Raw genomic sequence first — 15,731 nt, 5'->3', positions numbered from 1 at the left:
TGGAATGTTTATTTTATTGTGATTCTAGTTGGAATTGTTAAGCTTTGAATTTTTTTTAAATACTTAAAATTTGAAATGTTTACTAAAAAAAACCGAACCGAACTAAAAGGGAACAAAGAAAATAGAAAGAAAAACTGAACCGAACTAAACAGTTACTTCAATTTGGTTTTTGGTTTCATCAAAAAACAAAAATGAACCAAACGAAAGCTAACCCATTCGGATATATGATGACATATAAATTTTCTTTGAATATTTTCCATAAAAGTGGTTAGATTTTCATATTTAATATTCAAATTAATAATTTAAGTAAAGATGCATAAATTAAGAAATTTAATAAAAGTTGAAAATTAGAAAAATTGGACTAAATCCAACAACTTAAATTTGCAAGTGGCACTTTATCACAATGGTGAAAAAGTGTTGAGTCCTTGTATAACGGCGTAAGTACAAACCCTATGTGTATAATTGTATTTTCAATGTTTGATGGTGGCCACGATGAGGTACATTTAGAAGTGGGAGATTCTTATGGTGGTGACGGCGATCTGGTACATGAGGGAGTGAAAATGGAGTCATGCCGCCAAGCAAGGGAGGTGGTCGGTGGGAAAGAGTAGGTGGAGGGTTAAGGGTCGGAGGTGGAAGACAATGAAACGACTTTTGAATTGCCTATTAGTCTTGATTTTGATTTCTCATATTTTATTCAATTAATTCATTTAACGGGGATCCATATTACAGCTTGAGCAAGTAGAAATCCAAGTGTATGGCGAGTCTACCTGGTATTTCCCTTTCTTTTTTTTTTTAACCAAAAATATTATCTGCAATAATAGAATGGAAGAGTGAGCTAAACTTCATAATAGGTTAGCAATAATTTAATTCAAATTCGTCTTTGACAAGAATTGAAATTATGACATCTTACTTACATGTAAAGAGGAATAATACTAGATTGTAACACTAAGTGCCAATGTTTTCTAATTTTTAAACCTAAATTAAAGTACCCAACAATGAATGATTAACTATGACACTGGCCCTCCCTAATGATTTTGTGGTGCAGATTCTCATGCTATAAGATAGCATTTTCCACAAAGAAAAATGAGACTTTCTATGAACTCTCCGCTAGTTCATGCTTTTGACACTATGTTTTACAATGTGAGCATAGTTATTATGCCAAAAACATGTGATGGTAGAGAGTCTAGAGAGAATCTCCTTAGCATTTCTCATGCATAAAATGTATGTAGTGAACGTCATAATAGAAGCATATGAGCTGAATTGATTATGGACATCAACAAATACAATAATAAGGACGACGTGGAGTGTCCTTTAGCTAGGATAGGAAATGAGAGAGATGTTTATTTATTAATTAATACCTGTTTCCTAAAAGCTTGTGAAGCCTAATCATAAGATCTACTTCATCCTCTGTGAAGTCCCCTCTCTTGATATTTGGCTTTAGATAGTTCAACCATCTTAATCTGCACCTGTTTAAGCCTGCATATACACAATGCAAAGTTTATGACGTCTTTCTACGTACTGCGAATATGTCTGCAATGTGTTTTCTTGAGGAAGTTTCCGATGTGGGACTGTCCGTCTCCGCGTGGCCACGCATTAGCATGTTCTAAAGCGTTAAATAAGCAGAACATCCGACTCGAAACGAATTGGCAAAGGTCTTAGAATGAAATACTGTGAAATGCTTTACTAGCAATACACATATCCATGTTTCAAAGTTATATATACACGTTGACATACATACCTGCTTTGTAAGGAAGTTGGTGCTGTTATCCATATTGTTTGTATGATCAAAACACAAGATATACATTTATATAAAATTTATAGAAGCACTTACTTGTTGAAGGTGCAGCAGCCATGCAAACAATGCGTGATTGAGAGAACACCAATTCTGTTACGTTTTTCCGTGATCGAGAGAAAACATCAAATCTTCTGCGAACTCCTAGCTTGATGACAATGCTCTATGGGAAGCCTTAGTTGTCGTGTCTAGGGTTAGCAGGGACCGGTGTTTATATTAGCCAAAAAGTCTTAGATTTCGTCCATAAGGGAAAACTAAAACTCTCCTTTCTTGGCTCTCAAGTAAAATATCATAATTATATATTATCAAGGATTCAATCAAAACCTACTTATAATGTAAGACACTTAATGTAGGGTTGATATAAGGAAATCAAATTGCAACTTAACTGATCTCCAACTTATACATTCCTATTACATATAGTAGACAATTTATGGTTGATTTATGTTGAATAAATCCAACATTCTCCCACTTACTCTACTAATTGTAATGATCATGCTTCAAAACATATGTCGGAGGTCATTGTTTCTTTAATGGCCATATCACTGCGATCCAATCCCATCCTTAATTCAAATTTCTGTCAAATGGACTTCTCAATGTAGGATTAACAAGGTTGTAAATATATTTCATCTCAGAACCTTCATAATCACATACACTGAGTCAACCATTCACATGAAAACCATCAGATTATGATCTAGAGATGAACTTTAACTCAAGAACTGTCTTACTCTGTATCATCTCAGGTTTACTTTATCGTATGCTTTTAAACGGTCTACATGTTTACCAATGCAAACTTTTTACCATTCCAAAGTCACTCTTATGCTTTTAAGCAGTCCACATGTTTGCCAATGCAAACCTTTTATCATTCCAAAATGACACGTTATGCTTTTCAAGCATTCTGCATGTTTTCCAACGCAAACTTTTATTATTCCAAAATAAACTTATGTCAAAAGAATTAAATATGCATGCATTATTTGAACACAAATAATTAAAAAACAATCTTTATTCAAACCCAACCTTGGAAACAAACCACATCTCAAAAGTCAAAGCTCAGTGAGTTTAACTCACTTATTTTACTGCAGCCAAAAAACAGTTTTCTACTCCCACTAACTCAACATATCAAAGTTCGAGATCAATCCCATATTTTCTACATGCTTCTTGAAAGACATGACTGAAAGTGGCTTGTTCAAGGGATCTGTAAACATTGATGTAGTATCAATATAGCTGATCTTTATGAACCCTTGCTTAATCTTTTCCCTAATCAACTTGTATTTGATATGCATGTGTTTGGTCCCAGAAGACCTCTTGTTGTTCTTTGAATAGAAAACTGCAGCAGTATTGTCACAAAATATCTGCAACAGATTTGTGATAATATTGACAACTCTCATTCCCTCTATAAACTTTCCAATCCATACTGCCTGGGAAGTAGCTTCAAAACAGGCCATGTATTCTGCCATCATGCTAAATGTAGCTATGTCCTTTTGTTTCATACTTTTCCACGAGATTGCACCTCCCACCATCATGAAAATGTAGCTAGAGGTTGATTTCAATGAGTCTTGACATCCTGCAAAATCTAAATCACAGTAGCCGACCAACTTAAGCTTGTCACTTCTCCTGTGTACAAACTCATAGTCTTTGGTTTTCTGCAAATATCTGAGCACCTTCTTTGTTGCAATCCAATAAACATTTCTAGGATTCAACTGATATTTCCCCAGCAAACTCAATGCAAAAGCAATGTCAGGTCTAGTGCATACTTGTGCATACATTAGGCTCCCTGCGACTGAAGCATATTGTTTATCATTCATCTCAAGCTTTTCAGCTTCAGTTTTGGGACTTTGCAATTTACTCAACTTATCCCCTTTTGTTACTGGTACATCACAGCCACTGCATGTTGACATATTGAACCTTTTGAGTATTTTCTTAATATACCCTTTTTGTGATAGCCCAAGTAGTCCTCTGTTTTTGTCACAAGTGATTTCGATTCCTAAGACATAAGAGGTTTCACCCATGTCCTTCATCTCAAAGTTGTCACTGAGAATTATTTTAGTTTCATGCAACAACGTCAGGGTACTGTTTGCTATGAGAATATCATCCATGTAAAGCACCAATATGGTGAAGTGTCTCCCACTGGATTTAAAATATATACTCATCTTCAGAATTCTCAATAAAACCGTGTGATTGCATGACTTCATCAAACCTCAAGTACCATTGTCGTGAGGCCTGTTTTAGGCCATAAATCGACTTCCTGAGTTTGCAGACCAATTCCTTACCATCTGCATCAATGAATCCCTCAGGTTGTCGCATATAAATTTCTTCCTCCAAAATACCATTGAAGAATGCAGTTTTTACATCCATTTGATGTAAATGAAGGTCATAGTGAGCCACCAAAGCCATTACAAACTTGAATGAATCTTTTGTTGAGATTGGTGAAAATGTCTCAGTGTAATCAATTCCCTCTTGTTGAGTGTATCCCTTGGCTACAAGTCGAGCCTTAAATCTTTCAATTTCTCCCTTGGAGTCCTTCTTGGTCTTATATACCCACTTACTTCTGATCGGTTTTGCTCCCTTTGGTAACACTGCAAGTTCCCACACTTTATTCTTTTTCATGGATTCAAGTTCACTCTCCATGGCTTTCACCCACTCTTCTTGCTGCAATCCACTTATAGCTTCTTTATAAGTTGCAGGTTCACCAATATTAATATCTGCTTCACTTAAATACAGCACAAAATCATTTGAGATGGCTGACTTCCTCAGTCTTGTAGATTTTCGAAGCGCAGGTGCAAGGACTTCAGGAATTGGTTCTGTAACTTGTACCGGTTCATGTAGAGCATCATTAGTGACATTCGGTTCTTCCATGTTGCCTATGGTATCATCAGTGGCATCCATTAAATTATTTTGCACAACATTCTTAGTATCCTCAGTAACTTGTGGCAAGAGAAGATTGTGGCTTATGTTTGAAGTCTGCACACCAGTGTCTTCTACATTTTCTTGTAAATTAGATTCATCTTGTTCTTCAAAAACCAAGCTGTGATTTGAGACTCCCTCTGTCATCTCTTCTATGAACTTCACTTTATTTGTCTCAATGAAATGCATAGAATTTCTAGGACAATAAAATCTATATCCTTTGGTTCTCGGTGGATAACCAATGAAATAGCAACTCATAGTTTTGGGATCTAACTTCTTTTCCTGAGGATGATATGCCCTTGCTTCTGCTTTACATCCTCATATTCTCAAATGTAACAAGCTAGGCTTTCTGTTGTTCCAAAGTTTGATGGGTGTTGAAGTGACAGACTTGCTTAGTGCCCTATTGCAGATATAGTTTGCAGTTTTAATTGCATCACCCCATAGAAACATTGGCAAGTTGATAGAACTCATCATACTTCTTACCATATCCTTCAACGTACGATTCTTTCTCTCAGAGACACCATTCTATTGTGGTGTTCCAGGATTTGTATATTGAGCTACAATTCCTTCACTTTGCAGATAAAGTGCAAAAGGTCCTGGATTTCTTCCATATTCAGTGTATCTTCCATAGTATTCACCACCTCTGTCAGACCTCACAGTTTTGATTTTCTTATCCAACTGTTTTTCAACTTCAACCTTGTAAATTTGAAAAACATTCAGAGCACTGGACTTCTCAGTAAGCAAATATAAGTAACAATATCTCGAATGGTCATCTATGAATGTTATGAAGTACCTATAACCATCATACGTAGGCGTAAGGAAAGGACCACATATGTCAATGTGTATAAGCTCTAGTAATCCATTACTTCTGATTGCATCTTTCTTGTGTGAACTCACCATTTTTCCTTTAATGCATTCAATAAATGTAACTGGATTATCAAACTCAAGTGGTGGAAGTATGCCACTTTTACTTAGGTTCTTTATTCTCTCAATTGAAATATGCCCTAATCTTTTGTGCCGAAGGAAGTCTCATTTTGATTTAATCTCTTTTGTCCGACCATGTGTGCTACATGTTTTGACTCTTTGCAATTCAGTCTAAACATCCCACCAACATTCAAACCATTTCCAACAAGTTGAGAATTTTTATAGATCGAAAAGCCACTGTCATTTATTGAAAATACAAAATTCTTCATAACTAGCTGACTAACTGATACTAGATTCCTTCGAATTAAAGGTACTAGCACACATTCTCAAGGTCTAATGTAAAACCAGACTGTAACTTTATTCTAACTGTCCAATGAACTCAACAGCAGCTCTTCCTCCATTCCCAACGATCACTGTGACTTCATCCCTTTTTGGCACTCTCTTGCTTATGAATCCTTGTAATGAATGTGTCACATGTATTGAAGCACCACTGTCAATCCACCAAGAATCCCTAGCATATTCAATATTATTTGTTTCAAAACAAACTAAAACTTCACCTTTAAAAATCATAACATTACCTTTCCCCTTACCACTGTCAATCCACTTTTTGTATTTCTGGCAATGTCTTTTCATGTGGCCAGGTTTCTTGCAGAAAAAACACTTGCCTTTGACAGCTTTGTAACCCTTATTTGCACCTAGCTTGGAGTGATTCGATGCCCCCTTGTTGTAATCTTGCCTTGCAGTATTATTATGGTGGTCAGTCACTATATTCACTTTCTTTTCAAAAATTTCCTGCCTTATATGTTGCTCCTCATGCACACAGATCGCAATCAGTTCATTCAGACTCCACTTTTCCTTTTGTGCATTGTATGTGCTTTTCAGTTGTGAATATTCATTTGGCAACGAGTTAAGTGCCACATGAACTAAGAAATGATCACTCTTAGGGACCTTGAGAGAATTTAATTTTGCACCAATATCTAGCAGTTCTAATATATGCTCACTTACACAACCTATACCATTATACCTTTTGGACATGAGCTCATTCATGAGATTCCCAGTTTCTGATTCCTTGAATTTTTCATCAATAAATGCCAAGAACTCATTGGCATTCTCGGACTTAGGGATGCCACCTCTCACTATATCAGACATGGACTTCTTGATCACCAAGAGAGCAATTCGATTAACCTTTTGCCACTTTTCATATTTTTCTTTGACATCAACTGTAGCATCTGCAACAGGTTCTAGAGGAGAATCTTCCCTTGTTGCCATGTCTAAATCCATTAATCCCAGACAGATTTCCAAGTCTTGTTTCCATTTTTTTGTAGCTTGTTCCACTTAGGGTTTGAACAGTGTTCACATCATTAATATATACACAACATGCATGCATTGATTAAACCAATCCCAAAACTTTATAAAAACGAAATTGATCCAACACTTGTGAGCAAGATGAATCAATATGTTTACTGACACTGATTTATATGTTATACGAATTACTTGATAAACGAAGTCAATCTGCCGTTTCATTTACCATGCTTTGAGGAGTCAACTCCGAGATTTGAGGAGTTTGTTTAGTTTGAAAGTGTTATCTGATTACCACTCCTTGTTTGTAGGATATGGTTTTCGATATATGTAAACTGGAGCTTTTCTGTTTTGTATTTTGAATTTCAAATCTCCTTGTAATTAGGGTTTTCAAACCCTCTGATGTAATCATGAACAACTTATAAATACAAAGCATCCCATAGTTGAAGGGGTATGCAAACAAGTGGAAAACCTGTGTTCTTAAGTTTTATATGGTCTCTAGAGCCTTTTTTGTCCAACGACAAAGATCCTAGCCTGCTATTCTTTCAATCATCGCTTCCATGGCTGAAAACAATGTCCCTGCTATCAACCCCAACCCCCAAACCACCACCTTTCAACCTTTTTCCATTGTCGTAAATATCAAACTAGATAGAACCAACTACCCACTGTGATTGGCTCAAATTCTCCATATTCTAAAAAGCTGGGACCTGATGGGGTATGTTGATGGCACCTTGGTGTGTCCCCCAAAACATGTTGCTGGTTTGACAACTGTGAATCATGCGTACACAACGTGGGTGCAACAGGATTAAATGATCCTCAGTTGGATTAATGGATCTTTGACTGCATCTGTCTTGTTTGTGGTGGCAAGCAAAAGAACTGCTCGAGCTACTTGGGAAGCTCTAAAGTAAAGGCATGCATCCACGTCCAAAAAATCGTATTTTGTTTCTCAGAAATGAATTGTTGCAGACCAAAAAAGGTGATCTATCTGTGGCGGATTACCTTGATCGCATGAATGCGATTGCTGACAACTTTGCTCTTGCCGGGCAACTTGTGAGTGATGACGAACTGGTCTAAATTGTGTTGAATAATCTTAGACTAACGTACGAGATGACCGTGAGCGCTGCACAAGCTCGTGACAACCCTATCACTGACAGCAGAAATGAGACTAGCGGAACACAATGTCCTGTTGGTTGAAGGAGCCACTGTTAATGCCTTTGTGGCTTCTCGAGGACGTGGGGGTGGTCGTCCTCGTGGTGGTGGACACGGGAACTACTCAAACCGTGGTGGTGCTCAACGAGGTCCCAATCCTCGCCATAACAATGCTTCGCAGAATAACCAAGGTACTAGTGAAAGGTCTGTTTCCTGTGGTGATAGAATTGTTTGTCAAATATATGGCAAACCAGGTCATCCTGCATTGGACTGTTACCAACGCATGAACACTGCCTTTAAAGGACGAATCCCGGCCAAATGACTCTCGGCAATGACCTCTTCCCCTATTACAAACAGCAGAATGGTTCTTGGCTCCTCGACACAAGAGCCAATGCACACATTACTCTTGATATTCAAAATCTGGCCAGTCCCAAAGAGTATCACGGGAATGAAAGTGTAGGAGGTGTAGGTAATAACACGGGTATCTCAATTGCACATTATGGTTCAAGTCAACTTAATACTAAATCTTGCTCATTTGTTTTACGTGACATTCTTCATTGCCCAACTGCCTCCACTAATATCCTTTCTGCTCATCAGTTTACCCTAGATAATGATTGTTACTTACTCATCTTTCCCCATTTTTTCCTTGTTAAGGACCTCAAGACACAAAAGACGCTTTTCTGAGGGAGATGTGAGAATGGGTTGTACCCATTTCCAACTGGCAGTGGCTGTCTCAAGCATTCTGTTACTGCATGTGTGGGAGTTCGAGTGTTGGTTGTACCCATTTCCAACTGGCAGTGGCTGTCTCAAGCATTCTGTTACTGCATGTGTGAGAGTTCGAGTGTTGGTTCAAAGGTGGCATGCAAGTCTTGGCCATCCTGCACAACCAATAATAAAGTTTTTAATTTCAAATAAATTGGTACCAATTCATGGTACCTCTGATGTACGTTTTTGTGAGTCATGTCCTTTAGGTTAAAGTACTAAATTACCTTTCCAATTGTCTAAGTCTAGGTCTCAATTTCCTTTGCAACTTGTTCATTCAGATGTGTGGTGTTCTCCAATTCGTTCTAATGAAGGTTTTCGTTATTATTTGTTGTTTGTGGATGATTATTCGCGATATTCATGGATTTTTCCAATGAAACAAAAATCTGAAGTCTTTGCGACATTTGTGAAATTTAAAGCCAAAGTTGAAAATATGTTTAATCAATCCATAAAAACTCTTCAATGTGATGAAGGTGGTGAATATAAGAATCATTCTTTCCAAAGGTTTCTTGATGTTCATGGTATTTCACAACGTTTTTCTTGCCCTAAACATCCTGAACAAAATGGTTTAGCTGAATGAAAACATCAACATATTGTCGAAACTGTAATGATTATGTTTGCTCAGTCTTTCATGTCAACTACTTTTTGGTTTGATGCATGCTCAACTACCACGTATCTCATAAACCGATTACCTACTCGTGTATTATTTAATACATCTCCGTTTGAGAAATTATTTCAAAGAAAACCAAATTATGAGCTTTTGAAGGTGTTTGGTTGTCGTTGTTTTCCTTGGTTAACATCATACACGCAAAATAAATTACAACCAAAATCAAAGTCATGTGTTTTTCTTGGATATTCATTGAACCATCAAGGATACAGATGCTTGGACATGTCCACAAAATGAGTTTATTTGTCTCGCCATGTTCTATTCAACGATGACTCCTTCCCTTTTAAGGTACTTACATCTCCTTCTGAAAGTGTCGACGTACAAGGTAACAATTTTTTACCTCATTTATTATTTAACTTTCCATTCCCCACTGCCTCTCCAGAGAATCCTACATCCACTACTATTGATCCACCCCAACAAATCCCTTCTGCCCATAGCCTCACAACAGCCATAGAATCCTATCCTGATGTAACTTCTCCTCAACATACACCATCCACTGTTGAAACTGTATCCCAGTTCAATCCACCTTTAGAACCTAACCTGTCTATAGGACCCTCACTACCATCACATGAGCAAGTTTTAGTAAACGAGCATCTTATGCAAGCAATTATGCCGAGTGATACTGGACATTCTATGACTACACGCTCTAAATCAGGGGTTTTAAAACCAAATCCAAAATATGCTATGCATGTTGCACATGATAACTCTCTTGTTGAGCCTACATGTTTCAGTCAGGCAGTCAAACATCAGGCGTGGAGGGAAGCTATGGCGCAGGAGTTTAATGCCCTACAAAGGTATGGAACCTGGAGTTTAGTTCCGTACAATTCTACAATGAATGTGCTACCAAACAAATGGGTTTTTAAAATTAAACGTCGAGCCGATGACACTATTGAGCGTCATAAAGCTCGATTAGTGGCAAATGGATTTCATCAGAAGGCTGGTGTGGATTACACCGAGACTTTCAGTCCTGTGGTAAAGCATAGCACCATTCTACTTGTGTTAAGTCTTGTTGTGTCAAAGAAGTGGCATGTACGCCAACTTGACGTGCAGAATGCGTTTCTGCATAGATACTTGAATGAACATGTTTACATGAAACAACCATGGGGGTTCATTGACAACCAGTTTCCTCATCATGTCTGTAAGCTACAACGATCTCTTTACGGTCTCAAACAAGTGCCCAGGGCTTGGTTTCAACGGTTATCTGATTTCTTGTTTCAACTAGGGTTCGAGGAATCTACATGTGATTACAACCTTTTTGTGTCTGAAAACAGGGTGTATATATGATTTTGTTAATTTATGTCGACGATATTCTTATCACAGGGAACAGTCCATGACAGATGGCTCATTTGATTCAGAAACTTGGTAGTTTGTTTTTAATGAAAGATTTGGGAGTGCTCAGTTATTTCTTAGGTATTGAAGTAAAGTATAATGGTGATGCCATGCATCTTTGTCAGTCTAAATATGCATTGGACCTCCTCACTCGCACAAAATTCACAGATGCCAAACCTATTTCTACTCATGTGTCGTCTGGTCAGAAACTGAGTGCTCATATTGGCGATCCTTACGCCAATCCAGAGATGTATCACAGTGTTGTAGGGGCACTCCAATACCTCATAATTAGACGACCTGATCTGTCCTACGCTGTGAATCAAGTGTGCCAGTTTATGCATTCTCCGAAAAACACCCACTGGATGGCAGTCAAGAGAATTCTTCGGTATTTGAAGGCTACATATAATCATGGCTTACTGTACCAACCAGGAAATGCTACGTTGACAGCTTATTCGGATGCAGATTACGCTGGCAACCCTGATACTCGTCATTCTACGGGTGGTTTCTATGTTTACTTGGGTTCTAACCTTGTTTCCTGGAGTTCAAAGAAACAGAAGACAGTTTCACGATCAAGTGCAGAAGCGGAGTATCGGCAGTTAACTTATACTGCTGCAGAATTATCCTGGTTACAATCTCTATATAAATATCTTCATTTAAATTTGGTTCCACCAACCATTTGGTGTGACAACATTTCTTCGATTGTCTTGGCATCCAATCCAGTCTTCCACTCGCGCACTAAGCATCTGGAGGTCGACTACCATTATGTTCGTGAGAAGGTTGTTCGTAAGCAGCTCTTGGTAAGTTATGTGTGTTTCCAAGACCAGCTTGCTGACATTTTTACTAAAGGACTGTCTTCTTCAAGATTTCAGTTTCTTGTCTCCAAGCTTCCAGTTGTTCCCCCACTTGTTCGCTTGCGGGGGGCTGATAAACGAAGTCAACCTGCCGTTTCATCTACCATGCTTTGAGGAGTCAACTCCAAGATTTGAGGAGTTTGTTTAGTTTGAAAGTGTTATCTGATTACCACTCCTTGTTTGTAGGATATAGTTTTCGATATATGCAAACTGGAGCTTTTCTGTTTTGTATTTTGAATTTCAAATCTCCTTGTAATTAGGGTTTTCAAACCCTCTGATGTAATCATGAACAACTTATAAATTCAAAGCATCCCATAGTTGAAGGGGTATGCAAACAAGTGGAAAACCTGTGTTCTTAAGTTTTATATTACCTTCATGCTAATTCCCAACACTTATGAGCAGGATGAGAACCTTCACTACTGATATAGCACATAAATCATGTCATACCATTCATATATGATCCAGAAAACAATGATCAACACTTGTGAACAAGAAGAACAGTCTCTATATCATATATTGAATGCAATTTTATGAACAGCAACTTTACTACATGATTCAATCTCTCATGACAAACGACTGTAGCTTGAATATATGATTAACTGAATTATGCAGATGATGTCCATATCAACCTTATAAGTACCAAAGTACTAATGATCATGCAGAACAGTTAAAACTAACATGAATTAAAAACTATGCAAACACTGAATGTTTTCGACAATCATCAAATATAGTTATAACTTTATACATGCATGTTGATAAAACATATGAGGTATTGATTCTTTATTGGTTTTAACCATACAAACAATGGTTCTGATACCAATTGTTATCCATATTGTTTGTATGATCAAAACACAAGATATACATTTATATAAAATTTATATGAAGCACTTACTTGTTGAAGGTGCAGTAGCCATGCAAACAATGCACGATTGAGAGAACACCAATTCTAGTGCGTTTTTCCGTGATCGAGAGAAAACACCAACTCTTCTGCGAACTCCTAGCTTGATGACAATGCTCTGTGGGAAGCCTTAGTTGTCGTGTCTAGGGTTAGCAGGGACCAATGTTTATATGCTAGCCAAAAAATCTTAGATTCCGTCCATTAGGGAAAACTAAAACTCTCTTTTCTTGACTCTCAAGTAAAATATCATAATCATATATTAACAAGGATTCAATCAAAACCTACTTATAATGTAAAACACTTAATGTAGGGTCGATATAAGGAAATCAAATCGCAACTTAAATGATCTCCAACTTATACATTTCTATTATATATAGTAGACCATTTATGGTTGATTTATGTTGAATAAATCCAACAGGTGCCACTTTCCTTCTCCATGAATCTCAATGCACTGCCTGAGAAGATCATCTTCCTCTCGTGTCCAGGCACCTTTTCTCATCACACTCATGTTAACGTCATATCCCTCCATCTCTTATCTGCTGCCTGCTAGCCACTTCAAAGCCTCCAGAAAGCCACCGACCTACCATTATATGTAAATAGAGAGTGTTGGACATAACAATAACGTTATGGATAACTCCAATTAACTAAATCAATGCCAGTGACGTGCATGTCTGATATCCACAGAAGCAAAAAGTGACGAGTTTAAAAACATTTCATCGGGGGTCACATATTAGCTATCAGTCTATCCTTTGAAAAATATATGTATAGATTATATTATAATATTACAGAAAAAGCTAACATTTCTGCATGAGAAGGGAAGTCAATTTTCTAGGGCATAAAATTCTCTAGCTATAATATAATATTCAAAAGCACATTCTACGAATGTGAATGCAGAATCGTGTAACTAGTTACAACACACATCTTTCACCAATGAGTATTCCTGCAGCTTCATATTTTCCGAGTGCAAGCTTTCGCTTCTTTTTCAGATGTTTGTTTGCATAGAAATTTTTTAATGTACTGAAAACACGACTTAATATATTAAGTGTCATAATAAAATTAGTTAAAAATTTTTCTTTCAAGTTTTCATTTAATTGTATTATTATTTAATGTATTTGATCATGTGATCGGCACATTAAAAAATATCTCACTTGCTTGTACTTGTCAAAACAAACAGACAAAAAACCCCTAAAAAATATATATGTACAAAGAGGGACGGGCACTATTTTTCTTGGGTCCAAGCTACTGTGTACCTTTTTTTTGGGTCGAAGCTACTGTCCGCCTTAGAGACAAAGAGGCACGGGCACTATTTTTCTGTACGAAACCACAACGAAATTTTGACACCGCACCTAACATTAATTGCTAAATAATTGGACGACTTCCTACAACGAGAGATTTTCATTATACTTAGAACACATGATGGACTGTCATATATTATCATACAAATGAAGTGAACACTTTTTTTAAGTGTTTTCTTACTCGGATAACGATATATTGCATATGTGTCATTTTCATGCACAATAAAAATTCTCTTCTGAGTATGCTCTAACAAGAGTCAGTCTCAGGTAATGTCCACTTAATAAATTTTTTAGGCATATTAAATTTATAGATCAAATTTTGTTAAAAAAAAAAAAAAATTAAGTGAAATGATTTTCTTGATTCATATCTTGGCTTACTATTAAACAAATATATAATTATATTTTTGGTATTCGGAAATTGATATGTCATTAATTAGTAGACAAATACATAATTTTATTACCAGCCACATGTGGATTGTCCTGGGGCTGGGCATGGGCACGGGCACGGGTCGGGTCGGGCCTAAATTTGAAGGAACCTGACCCTACTCGTTTTAAAATGTAATGGGCCGGGTAGAAGGATTTAAAGTTTGGGAATCGGACCTAACCCGGTACGTTTCAAACGGGCCGGTTCAAGACGGGTCCACGAGTCCTATTACCTTTTTTTCTTCGGTTTTGGAATGGCACCGATCTGCTCCTCAACCTTCACGAGCTCGTCGGAATTAGCCTTCGCATTGGCCTATAATTTTCGACCTAAACAAACACCGATCGTCAAAAAACCTAATCAATATCAAATCTCATATACAAACTTCGAATTCATAAACATTTACTCATAACAATGCACCGTTCACCCAGGGAGGAGTGAGAGAAGGCAGAGCAAAAGTAGAACGGAAGGGATCGTCCACTTCCTCATCGTTGCAACTCGAAAACACTTCGAAGAAGAAGTTCTAGTAACTTCACTCATTGAGATTTATTTGTTTCTGGGTTAATTTCCTTATATTCAGAAAACTAAAACCCAAAAATCGAATCCCTTTTCGACTCATGCATGCCTTCGAAATCAATTGAATTTCAAAAACAAGAACACTGAATTGGTAGACATTTCCCATACAGAAGGATATGGAGAGATTTCCCAAACAGAAGGATATGTAGAGATTTCCCAGACAGAAGGATATGCAGAAATTTCCATTTGGTTTAATTATGCAGGCACAACAAGGACATGCAGAAATAGGTATGAAGGCACAACATTCTTGAGCTCATCTTGGACCTCCTGCAACTGCTCGATGGAGATGACGATGAAAGCCTTTACCTCCTCAGCGTCGAGAAGATGACGCTCTCACAGGTTCAGTCCTCACAGTGAAAATGCAGAGAAAATTAGCAAAACCCATATTGGGGTTTTGGGCTAAAAGCTAAAAATGCATGATTTGTGAAAAACCCAGCTAGGATTAAAAACATAAAGAAAAAGAAAAAGAAGGTTCGGGGAGAGAGAAAAGAAAGAGAGAGACAGGGAGATGGAGAGTTGGTTGAGATTGAGAGAGTGAATTATGGAACCTTGGACTCGGGTAGAAACCGACGGTTAATATTGGATGATAGGTTATCATTCAATCTTGACCGTTCATTATAATTAGAAACGGGTCGGTCTGAGTACCCCATTTTTCTAAGTATCTAGACTTGGCCTTCCCTGTAAATAAAAAGGGCCTAGCCAGGCCCGGCCCGGCCCATTTGTTTTCTAAAATATTAGGAACCGGCCCGTACTCGCCCTTAATCGTGATTACCTGCCTCGACTCGCGGTTCCTATACCCGTTTTCCCATCCCTAGATTGTCCCTCTTTCAAACTCAACACTAACCCCAAGAAATCACAACATCGTAA

Source organism: Pyrus communis, chromosome 17 (assembly GCF_041283825.1).
Source record: "Pyrus communis isolate YQ-2024b chromosome 17, ASM4128382v1, whole genome shotgun sequence".
Lineage (NCBI taxonomy): Eukaryota > Viridiplantae > Streptophyta > Magnoliopsida > Rosales > Rosaceae > Pyrus > Pyrus communis.
The sequence above is the reverse complement of the archived record's forward strand: the minus strand, read 5'-3'. Positions refer to the sequence as shown.